The sequence below is a fragment of the Leptopilina heterotoma genome, unplaced genomic scaffold (assembly GCF_015476425.1).
Source record: "Leptopilina heterotoma isolate Lh14 unplaced genomic scaffold, ASM1547642v1 Lhet_97, whole genome shotgun sequence".
NCBI lineage: Eukaryota > Metazoa > Arthropoda > Insecta > Hymenoptera > Figitidae > Leptopilina > Leptopilina heterotoma.
The window spans coordinates 2,276,608-2,288,712 of NW_025111203.1; the positions used below are offsets into that span (position 1 = coordinate 2,276,608).

At 30.8% G+C, this 12,105-nt stretch overlaps 1 protein-coding gene across 9 annotated transcripts in view; it reads left to right on the plus strand.

Annotated features, from left to right (window-relative positions):
• Positions 1–12,105, plus strand: part of LOC122512364 (plasma membrane calcium-transporting ATPase 1) — a 221,545-nt gene that overhangs the window by 90,448 nt on the left and 118,992 nt on the right. The gene's annotated exons all lie outside the window — the stretch shown is intronic.

The window sequence follows — 12,105 nt, forward strand, 5'->3', positions numbered from 1 at the left end:
AATAGTTAACATCTACTACGACGTTGACAATTTTTTATTATTTATATATAATAAATTAAATTAAATTAAATTAAATTTTATAATTATATATTAATTTATTAAATAATATATAATTAAACATTTTATCACGTGACAAGCTTTCCGCAAACTGTCAGTGCAAGCTTGCTGCAAGTTGTTTAATGCCCTCAGAACTTCATAGCATATGGGTGATTCTCCGTAAAGTAGGCATTTTCATGTCTTTGCTTTATAACTTCTAAACATGTAATCATTGAATTATAAACAATAGACGAAAATATTATTTAAACATCCCTAAACTATTACACAATATAAAACTATAATTTTGTTTATAAATTTAGTGCAAAATAACATTAAAGAGCTGAAAAGTATCAGTTCAGTGCGTCCTAACCTCTGAGTTCCAAACTTTAATTTGCTGATGCTCATAAAAACAGAACTGTCTTTAATTATTCAATTAATATTCTTATAGCTTAACTCAAAAGCTACAATTTTCATCACTCCAATTTTCCATTAAATCAATATACTTACTGATAATTATTCAAATATATGTGTCTTCACAAATCTTAACGAGAGCACGACAATGTATAAACGGAAATAAATAAACTAGAAGACGTGCACTATTTATATTAAACTTATCAGGAAGTCAAGGAAAAAACGTGTCACTCCTCAAATCCCCAAAAGAAATTAGGAAATACTATATATTTTTGTTATATTCAAGTAAAAACACTGCGTATTTTTATTAATTCCAGTGTCGTGCCATGTCATAACTTTAGTATTTTAGTAAATACATCAATAAAAAACTGATAAAAAGTTGAAGATGAATACGACAAAACTTATTGACAAATCATTTTTTATTTGCTTTTGTTTAAAATATGTATTAATGGATTTTGTACAAATTTCCATTGTCGTGGAGTCTACTGTCGTGTCAAACCATTTGCACGTGGTAGGTGCGAAACAAGCAAAAAGTGTGCCCGTGCCTAAAAGTTTTTTTAAAATAGGTAATAAAGTTGAAATTTTTCTAATCTTTTTATATATTTTTAAATATAATTTTAAAAATGATAAAAATAAATCAGTTAATTAAATTAATAATACCTACACGGAAAAAAAAGTACGTGAATCCTTCCTTGACAGTGCTTGACTTTTGGATAGGACAAAATACAAGGCTGTTCCATATACTTTTTATTAGAAAATATAAGAAAGTCCTAGAATTATATTTTCTAATAAAAAGTATATGGAACAGCCTTGTATTTTGTGTCCTATCCAAAAGTCAAGCACTGTCAAGGAAGGATTCACGTACTTTTTTTTCCGTGTACACTATCGTCGGGAATTATCGGTACGGCTGCACGCTAGGGTGTCCCAAAAAAATAAAAATTTTTTTTTTATTGGGTCTCATCCCCTAAAATTCTTTCAAATTGTGTAAAAATAAGAACACAATATTTGGAAATAAAAAATTTTAATATTAACCCGTGGTTCAGAGCCTTTGAACCATAAGAACGCTAAAAATGTAGTGTTTTTTCATTTTTAACATAAATATAAATGTCAAAATATAATGAATAGGGTGTCATTGTAAAGATAATTAAATTACCTTTCGATCCATATGTCATAGTATGAGATTCAATGAAAATTAAGAGTGTTACAGTGGATTAAAGATTAAATTTCATGAAAATTTTATTTTTTAGACACTCAAGTAACTTGTACTTTTTTTACATTAAACAGTAAAAAATATTTAGGTTTTAATTTTTTTATTGAGAGTCTGTAACATTACGAAAATTTTTAGCCCTTGTGGACCTCGATTTGATTGAAAATGACAATTATACACTCACAGAAAAAAACTGAATTCAAAATGAGTCGGAAAAGTGACGCATTATGAGCTGCAACAAAAATGAGTAGGGCAGATTGCGCCACGTTCTATGTCATTTAACATGGACTCATTTTGAGTTGCAACAAAAATGAGTCCAAGTTTTTTCTGTGCTAGATTTAGTGAACGAAACTATTTTTTTTATTCTTATCATTCCTTCAACATTTGGAGCAAAAATTGAAACAATAAATTTAGATATAACCACAAAACTTACTAAAATCAGTGATAAAAAAATACTGAAGTCGCTGATTTAGAGTCCAATGTCAGTTTTTCAAATTTCAAAATGGCGGAGAACTTTATAAAAGTCGATCGAATTCGTCTCAAAATCGGGTAACGGATTTTGAGACGAATTTAATCGACGATTAAATTACGGATTTTTGTAATGTTAGACTCTCAATAAAAAAATTAAAATCTAAATATTTTTTACTGTTCAATGTGAAAAAAGTACTAGTTACTTAAGTGTCTAAAAATCATCAAAATTTCCATGAAATTTGATCTTTAATCAACTGTAACACTCTTAATTTTCATTAAATCTTATACTATGACATATGGATCGAAAGGTAATTTAATTATCTTTACAATGACACCCTAATCATTATATTTTTACATTTATATTTATGTTAAAAATGAAAAAACACTAAATTTTTAACGTTTTTATGGTCCAAGAACCACGGGTTAATATTAAAATTTTTTATTTCCAAATATTGTGTTCTTATTTTTACACAAATTAAAAGATTTTTAGGGGATGAGACCCAATAAAAAAAACTTTTTATTTTTTTGGGACACCCTACAGTGCACGCGCACGGCCCAAAAACATACCAATCTTTAAATCACGATTTTTTTGTAAATACAAATGTCAGAACATTAACAAATATACGATTCGAAAGATTATTAAATTCTACGATTAATGGTACATAACTGAATCCAAAGTCGGTTGAAAAAGTTCCCACCAGCCTGAGTCTCCACCGACCTCAGAATTTCCACCGACCTTCGTATTACGAAGAACCTAGTGCAAAGGCAGTGTTATGGTGCCACATATATATAAGGAATAAAAAAAACCTATAGCTCAGGAAAGTTTACCATAAATTACTTAAATAAATTTCCATAAATTACCACGAAAATTTTTATAAATTACCGCAAAATTTTTTTTGACAGAATGTGTCCAAACAATGAATTAGTTAATTACTACACTTGTTTACAACAAAAATTATAAATAATTTTTCCGGCCCGCTATGGATTTTTCTTTTTAAAGCCTTTATCTTCAAAAAAATATATTGATAATAACCATAACGATACAAAAATTTTTTTTTAATTTCATAAACCAAATCGTGCGCTACGTGGAGAATCACCCATATAAGCTTTCCGTGAATCTGTTCCTGAGATAATTTACATGCGTTATGGAGTTTTGAAGACATTAAACGACTTGTAGAAAGCTCGCACTGCAAATTTTATTGAAGTCAAGCCAGAAATACAACTCCTGTAGCTGTTGAATTATTATTTAAAAACAGTGATTTTTAATATTAATTGCCTTGATAGTGGTATAAAAAAAGTTGTTTGGTTGGACATAACTCTCTTGAAGACATAACTCTCTACATTCGATTCACATTAATTTGTTTTACTGAAAAAAAAGGGTGCGACTAATTTTACTCAAGGAGCATAAAGTTATTTACAAAATATACTTCGCGATGGCACTACATGTTCAATTTTTACGAATTTAATGGTAGAACGTCCAAGCGCTTGGCCTGCCGGAAGCCTCTTCCTGCATTCTTGACGGAAAAATGTAACTTTATTATTTTTTAAGAAGAAAGAAGCTATCAATTATCCGAATCAAATTTTTACTAAATAAATTAAATATCTTAAATAAATCTCTATAAGCTCTTAGATGTCATATGTATCGACAGCACAGCTGCCCGAATACAGAAACCTGCTTAATCTGAAAAATATTTTCGAAATTAATTAATAATTTCAAAATTATCAAAGAATCCAGAAAAAACGGTAGCATGGTGGGATACGAGCCCACGACCTTTCTACTGCCGGTAGACTGCACGGAAAAAATAAATTCTGTAAGAATTCCTGAATTTGTTCCATAATTGAGGATTTGTGCAAAGTTCCAGAAATTTTTAGAAATTCAATGTAAGTATATCTGCATCGTTCCGAACTAATTACGAAACGGTTTTTGTGAGACTTTCAAAATCAGCATTGTAAATAAATTCCTGGAGAAATACAGGACTGGTCTATAATATTATCGAAATTTTGTCGTAGAAATTATATTTCTTCTAAAATAGTATTTACAAGCGTCTAATCAAGGAGAACTCCAGTTTAAATTTCATAATAATTCCCGAACTTTATCGAAAGAAAAGATGTGCCGACCCCGTTTCTCACAAGCGCTGAATAAAAGTAAAGTCTAGTATATAAGAGACTTCCCAGGTCCCTACAACCAGCGTGCGATTCAATGCGTCGTGTATTTGCGTTTATTTGTGTATAAATTATGTGTGCGTTAGAATACATGTAGGTAGCTATAAGTGTATTATGTATGTATGTATGTGTGTGTATCCTCCTCAACCAATCACAGTTCGCGTTGCTTGACGAATGTCGATCAAGTATATACGCGTATACACAACTTCTTTTTTTATTTTCTTTGCTACGGAATTGTTCCGGAACTATTCTGTAACCCTTATAAGAGCTTCTTCATATATGAAGCGACCCTCTGAATTTTTCCCGAACTCATCGGAAGTTCTACCGTCCAGACTATCTGAAATACTCAGCCGCTACATTTCGTAAAAACTATCACATAAATACCGAGTTCTTACCATATAATTCCTGAATATCTATTTTGAAAGTTCGACATTTCTTCCAAATAACAGCTCTATAATAATTACCGACTTTTGCTCATATCCTCAATTTCGGAACGAATTCAGGAACTATTTCCGAATTATTTTTTTCCGTGTGCTCTGACCACTGAGCTACATGCACCCCGAGCTAAGAGCTTATAGAGATTTATTTAAGATATTTAATTTATTTAGTAAAAATTTGATTCGGATAATTGATAGCTTCTTTCTTCTTAATATTTAACTGCCGAATGATAAATTCACTTTCTATAATTTATTATTTTTTGTTTGTAATTTTTTACATTTTTTGATTTTTTTTTGTTATTGTTATTTTGTAATTTTTATTAACAAAATAATGCGCTGAGCTCCGGTTTTCCAGCACAAAAGGTCACGAGCGTTTGTCTACTTGACTTTTTGACAGGCCGAACGGACAACGCCTTTCGGAAGGCCAGAACAGGCGTTGGGATCACCGAAAAAAATAAAATCTTAAAGTGAAAAGAAAATTCCGCTCAACTATATTATGTATACATTTTATTTTCAATTTACGAATGTTCATCTACAAAAAACAGGAATATTTGTTTATATTTGAAATTTTTTAACGAAAAGATTAATTTTAATCTTTCTTCTTTGATTAAAAATACTCTAAAATACTCTAAAATTTAAACAAATTTATGCTAGAAAGATTTTCAAGTTGACCTTTGTTTTTCTGAATGCAACTTCAAACTGTTTAAAAAGTGACATTTAACGGTGTTCAACGGTCTTTGAAATTTCTAGATTATATTCGACAAACTGCTATCACTTAACAAATACGGCACTGCCTAGTTTAAATGACGTGAAATTGGTAAACAATCATTTTCGAACGAATTTTTCTTTGCACACAAGCACTTTCTGCAAAATCTGCCCATGAACCATCGTCACGAATCTTCTTAATTACCTAAATCCAAAATATTTTTTTAATTCTTGAAGAAACGCGGTTGAACGCTCTTAATAAAAAATATAAAAGAGTAAAATCCTCTTAATTAGAAAGGAAAATTTAGTGCCCATATGTAAGAGGAAAAAATGCTACAAAAGGAAAGGAATCCTCTAAAATTGAACATATTTTTTTGGGTGAAGACATGTAAATAGTCTTCCAAACTTCTTTCAGCTCCCCAGACCTGGCATTTAAAAGTGTCATGGCGTCGCGTCAGTAGATCAAAAAGCGAGTTTTGCACTGTATGATATTAAGTGTTTGTTTCAGTTTAACTGTCACATTTTTGTAGCTTATTGTAAATATATTTAACCAATAAAATCAGTGGCGGATCCAGGGGGGGGTCATGGGGGTCATGACCCTCCCCTGGGGCGAAAGATTTACATAAAAAAAAGGTCAGCTAATTATGGTCGTCGCCCGCCGCATCTAAAGATGACCCCCCCCCTGGAGTAAATTCTGGATCCGCCACTGAATAAAATAATATTTATCAGTAATAGACAACATGAATCAACCAAAATTGGTTTAAACTCCCACAGCTCCGAAACTTTTCTAAAAATTTATTTAAGATATTACAGGGTGTCTACTAACCGGGAATAAGCCAGGAATTTTATGTCAAAACGGGAATTTTTTCATCAGATTAAAAAAGTTTTATAATTTTAATTTGTTTTTAAAAAATCGCTTTTTATTTCAATTTTGAAAGATATTTATATACTGTTCTCTAAATCAGTCACTAATTCACATATAGTACGTAAATAAATTTTTAAAAAATTATTTAATTAATAGAAATTTTGTGAAATTCAACCGAAAATAATTAAATATAATTTGTTATTAAGAATTTCATTAAAAACTTTTTAACAAATCGAATTTTCAAAGTATTTCAATTTAATAATTAATAAATAATTGAATTTTATAAAGAGTCACATTCTATTGTATTCATGTTTTTTAAGGGGTTACGCCACCCTGAACGCATAAAAATCGGATGGTTTTTTAGGAATTTTTTGATAAAACTGTTTGAGGTAGGACTTCTTTACATTTATTGATGCTTTAGTACATATATTGAGCTTTATAAATATTTAAAAAAAAATTTTTTTTAATTAAAAATGGCGAAGATATAACTATTGGCGTGGATCAATTTTTCCGGAGCACTCCTTGATGGTGTACATGATTGGCAGTTCAATTTTTGTCAGAAACAAGTAAAACAATATTTTTCTTAAAAAGTGATAAATTTTGAACAGAGTGACGAAGCCATTTAAAAAAAAAAATTTTACGCAAATGGAAGCACTTCAAAAATTGACATTTTTTTTTGGCTAAAATTACCGTATAAAAAATTGGATAAAAAATTTTCAAATTATTCAATCAAAAAAATCCCACGTCACTCTGTGGAAAATCTATTTAGGAAGATGTATATTAATTTTCAAGTCAATCGATTGAATAGTTTTTGGGTTATCGTGTACACCGTCTCGAAAATTGGGTTTTCGAGAAAAACGCAAAAGAAGAAAAAAATGAACTTTAGTGTATTATAACTTGAAAATTTTTCAATTTACTATTTAATCAGCAATTCCTGGGCCATAATTTTTTTTCTTTAAGAATGGAAGGGATACAATGAAAAGGACCCTTCCTAAATCATGAAAGGGCCCCCTAGACCATTCGAAATTAGAAAGTCGCTGCTTCCAGCAGCTCTCGGCGCGTCCCCACCGCGCTGACTTCTAATGACCATAACTTTTGTAATTAGTGAGACATTGTCTTCGGCGACATCTCAAAATATTCGTTAGAATATAAACTTTGAAATTAAGCAAAAAAAAAATTTTTTTTGAAAATTTCAGGGTGGCGTAACCCCTTAAGTGCGAAGATTAATAATTAAAATTTTTATTACACTGAAAAAAATGAATTTTTTGTACTGCCATAAATATAGCCAATTCTCACATATTATATTGGTGGATATGGGACAGCCATACAGTATTGCTGTTTCAGCTATACGCAGTGCAGAACAGCCCTATGTATGTGAGAGGCAGTAATATGTATGTGAAGAACACCAATACTGTATTTGCAGAACAGAAATACAGTAATGCTGTTTCAGCTGTACGTCCTTACTATACTCGTATGACAAAATCGACAATATCATTTTTTCAGTGTAGTTTACTTAAAAAAAGATACACACTTTAAATTTTTTAATAAAATTTAATTTTCGCAAAGTTTTTTTAAAAATTCTGAAAAATAAGATTTTTGGAATTTTTTAATTCTATCGTTTCAAGATAATTAAATTTTTATAAACAAATAATTGAAAATTTTTGAAATAATTGAAATTTCTTTACATTATATTAAAAATAATTGAATTCTTTTAAAGAATTTTATTTAAATTTTTTAAAAATAATCAATGTAAGTTTGTCACCGTAATTATAATTTTATTTTTAAAAATTTCTTCCCAATATATTCAATTATTTTTATAAATAGTAAAACTTATTGCAGAATTTTGATTATTTTTAATACAGTTTTAATAAAATTCCTTGAAAAATGTAATTATTCTTAGCAATTATATTAATGTTAGTCGAAAGAATTCAATTATTTCTTGAAACTGTAAAAAAATTCTTCTCAAGAATTCAATTATTTCCATAAATTGCAAAATTCTTCAGATTTACTAAATTCATTTGAATATTATTTTTAAAAAAATTCTTCACAAGAATTGTGATTATGTTTAAAATTTTTTTAAATTCTCCTAAGAATTTTAATTATTTTTAGAAATAATTAAATTCTTTCCCACTATTCAATTATTTTTAAAAATTTTAATTAAATTCTTAGAAAAAATTTAATTATTTTCATAAATAATAACATTCTTTGGAAGGATTCAATTACTTTTTATACATAGTAAAATTCTTTGCAGAAATTCAATTAGCATCAATACTAGAGCTGTGCAAAATAATTCGAACCGAACTGTTTGAATTTTTTCGCCTAGTTCGAATGTCGGTTTTTCGACATTCGAACTAGCCCAGTTCGGATGTCGAATATTCGACATTCGAGTTACTACAAAATTCGAACAAATTTCGATTTTTATTAATGACTTATTTAAGTTCAAATAAGATTACTCACACTTTGTCTAAAACATTACAATGAATTAAATGTTTTCTAATTTGAATAGCAAAATGATGCATCTAGACTAACTTTTGATGAGATTGCATACGCAAGTCCTCCTTCAATATGAGTTGAAATGTTAAAAATTGTAATATTTAAAATTTTGTTATTTTAATATTTTGTTATTTGTATCAAACCATTTCAAATTGTGATATTTTTTTCGATACGTGTAAATTGATCCAATTGTACATCAAAAATATTTTTTTTGAAAAAAATAAAAAATTTTTTAGTTCATAAATATTGTTTATTATTTTATCTATTTTGAGCCAAATAAATTATTTTTATAAATTAAAAAAATCAAGCACGTAGTGTATGCAGCCTGCCGACACGCGAGTGGCTGTCAACAGGGGCCAGCCATATAGCTAACAATGGCGCGCATAAGGGCCTGCGTTCTAGCCTGCCCCTCGGTCCTATCAGTCGGCCCACGAGCTAGATCTGGAAAGTTTAGAGCCTTCATATTTAGTGCGCTGAAAAGCTGATGACATTAACTTTCCAACCATGTATATAACTTTATTTTTAACTAAATAAAAAATAATTTTCTAACGTCTAGAAATAGAGGTTTTCGGAAGGCCAAGTTAGTCTGCCGATATGCCCCTTGGACGTTCTATCATTAACCAATATATTAGAGTTGAAATACATTATCATCATCGAAAGCATAGCTTTAGCTATTTTTCCACTCAGTAGCTGAAAAGATCTTGCAACATTCATTTTCTGAAATGAGTCATTCATAAAAATGAATTCATACTTAAAAAGATTACTTACTATATATTTTACTTCATGTGAATCATGAGTGCAAATTATTTTCTTGTTTTCGTAGTTGCTGAACGGATTTTTAGGTGTTCCCTTCAGAAATCTATAACACTTAAGGCGCAGTCCCATGTTGGCGTAAAAACGTCAAAGTGTTAATGCATGAGAGTAAAAGAAACAACCTCATATCACTATCTCGTTCACTAAAATACTTAATCGCCGACGTTTTTGCGCTTTGACGTTTTTACGCCGACATGGGACGGCACCTTTACCATTAGGAGATCCTTGATCACACACTGTCATTCTTATATCAAGATTGATTTGGTTTGCTTTCTATCTCCAGCAATAACCTCAACCATTCTATTAATTTTTCATCTTTCATATTATGGCGCACTAAGAAAAAGGCTGCCACCATTTGCCACTTATGGGATGAATCAAGTCCATCGACTTTTTGTTCTACCCAATGGTGACATTTCTACAAATTCCAGGGAAACATCATTTAATTCTACCCACTTTTCAACAGTCCTACTCTAAGGCAGTTGCAGTCCTGTCTGACTCATTCGCTCATGACAGGATGCCGACCAGTAATGAATCTTCATAGCTAAAAGTCGTTCATCGTCCTGATAGGCTTCTCTACAATTATCAGGCCGCAATTGTAAATTAATCATCGTCTTACGCGCGTCGTTAACATTTTGAGAATCTAAAAAGCTTTTAGCATCAACAATTTTATTATCAAGAGAATTATTAAGAGAAGCATAATTAATCGTTGTTTTCCGATATTCTGTTAATTGTTGATTAACCTTTTGAAACATAGATTGCAATCTTGCATTTTGAGCAATCAGTTGTAAATCTAGACTCGACTGTTCTGTGTCTTCAAACTCAACAGGAGGAGGAATCAGAACACGGATTTCTCGTTGAACAACCGCATCACCATTTTCTTTGGATAAATTAAAGATTTGCTTTTGAAAACTACCATAAGTTCTACCTTAAGTGTAAACTGCAATATAAACCACCCATCTTTTTTTTATGCACAGTCCCAACTTTTTAATTTTCAGGACTGTCCCGTCTGGGACAATAGTTACATTTTTTAATTTTTGAAAATACTACTTCAACTACTCTAACATTTTATCTCTTAGATATTTGTGTACTTCTGCTGGCAAAGGTTCTGTTATAATATATACCATATTTTCCTTTGTACACTTTCATTTTATGACTTCCATCTTTCTTGGTACAGTCTCATGCTGATTTGTTATCTCACCAGATTGTTAGTGGAAACATTGTTTTTCCGATAATATATCTGATGGATTTGTCCAAAGAAATTAGTTCTTGACATGTGTCACTCATTGCAAATTGCTTTGCTTGCCAAGTAGAAACAGTGGCATATGTCTGTGTGATTTATGCTTGCCTCTTAAATATCTGAAGAGACTCTTTTTACATCAGTCCAGTCTTCTTTGGTGGGTTCTTAATTGTTCTTGTACCAAGTTCATACAGTGATTTCTTTTCACTACAAGCGATAATTGTGCGATCCCTACTTTTTTATGACTGTAAATGTTTACATTTAACTTCAAATGTAAAAACTACAATTTTTTACTTTTTTCAATAAACTGGTATAATTTTTTAAAAAATGACTCCTAAACGAAAAAGAAATGTTAATTTTATCTAAGAATACAACGGACAGCGTCGAGGGGTCAGAGTGAAATATATTATATTAATGTACGAAGTGAATTAGAGTGTGGATCGACAATGGTCGATACTATCGATATATAAAATGGCGTTCGCGCTTGGATATTGACAATGTCAAATCTAGATGTCAACAACAATTACCCTAATTGTTCAATTAATTAAAAGAATTGATTCTTTACTGACCTGAAAAGCATGAATACTTCTCAACTAACAAACAATCAATCTGTCATTTAACTCAAATGTATAAAACAGGATTGAAGTTTAACAGAATAGTCACGTAACAAACTCAACTTGAACTCAATCGACACTTAACCAAACTGACATGCAACAGAATTATCAGTTAATGAACCTGACGTTCGACAGAATTGATACTTTACCGACAACTCTATGAATAGTGCCGCAAAATTGCACAGCGTTTACGACTTTTCTTGGAACTGTAGTACCCCCGCTGTTTGTGTATTTCTCTCTTAGGGGAAACTCGAAATTCAGAAGCCGTGCTAGAGTCGCTAAAGTGGGGATAGAGCTCGAGCGAGAAAGAGGAGAAGTGCCTTGATGGCATTACTGTCGATATGATAAAATTTTTGGGACCAATATCACAGGAATTCCTCTTAATATTGTTTAATAGAATGCTTCTGCACTCCTCTTTTCCATCTTCGTGGTTATACACCAGAGTTATAGCTCTACCGAAACCGGGGGGAAAGGGGTTTCGGCCCATCGCTCTCACCTCGGTTCTATCAAAAGTTTTTGAAAAACTAATACAAGGACGTCTGGAACACGATGTGGAGAGTCGGGGCTTGATTCCTTCCTACCAGTTTGGATTCAGAAAGCAAAGATCAGCGGTTGATTGTGTTGCAACTTTTGTAACTGATACCCTGATCGGC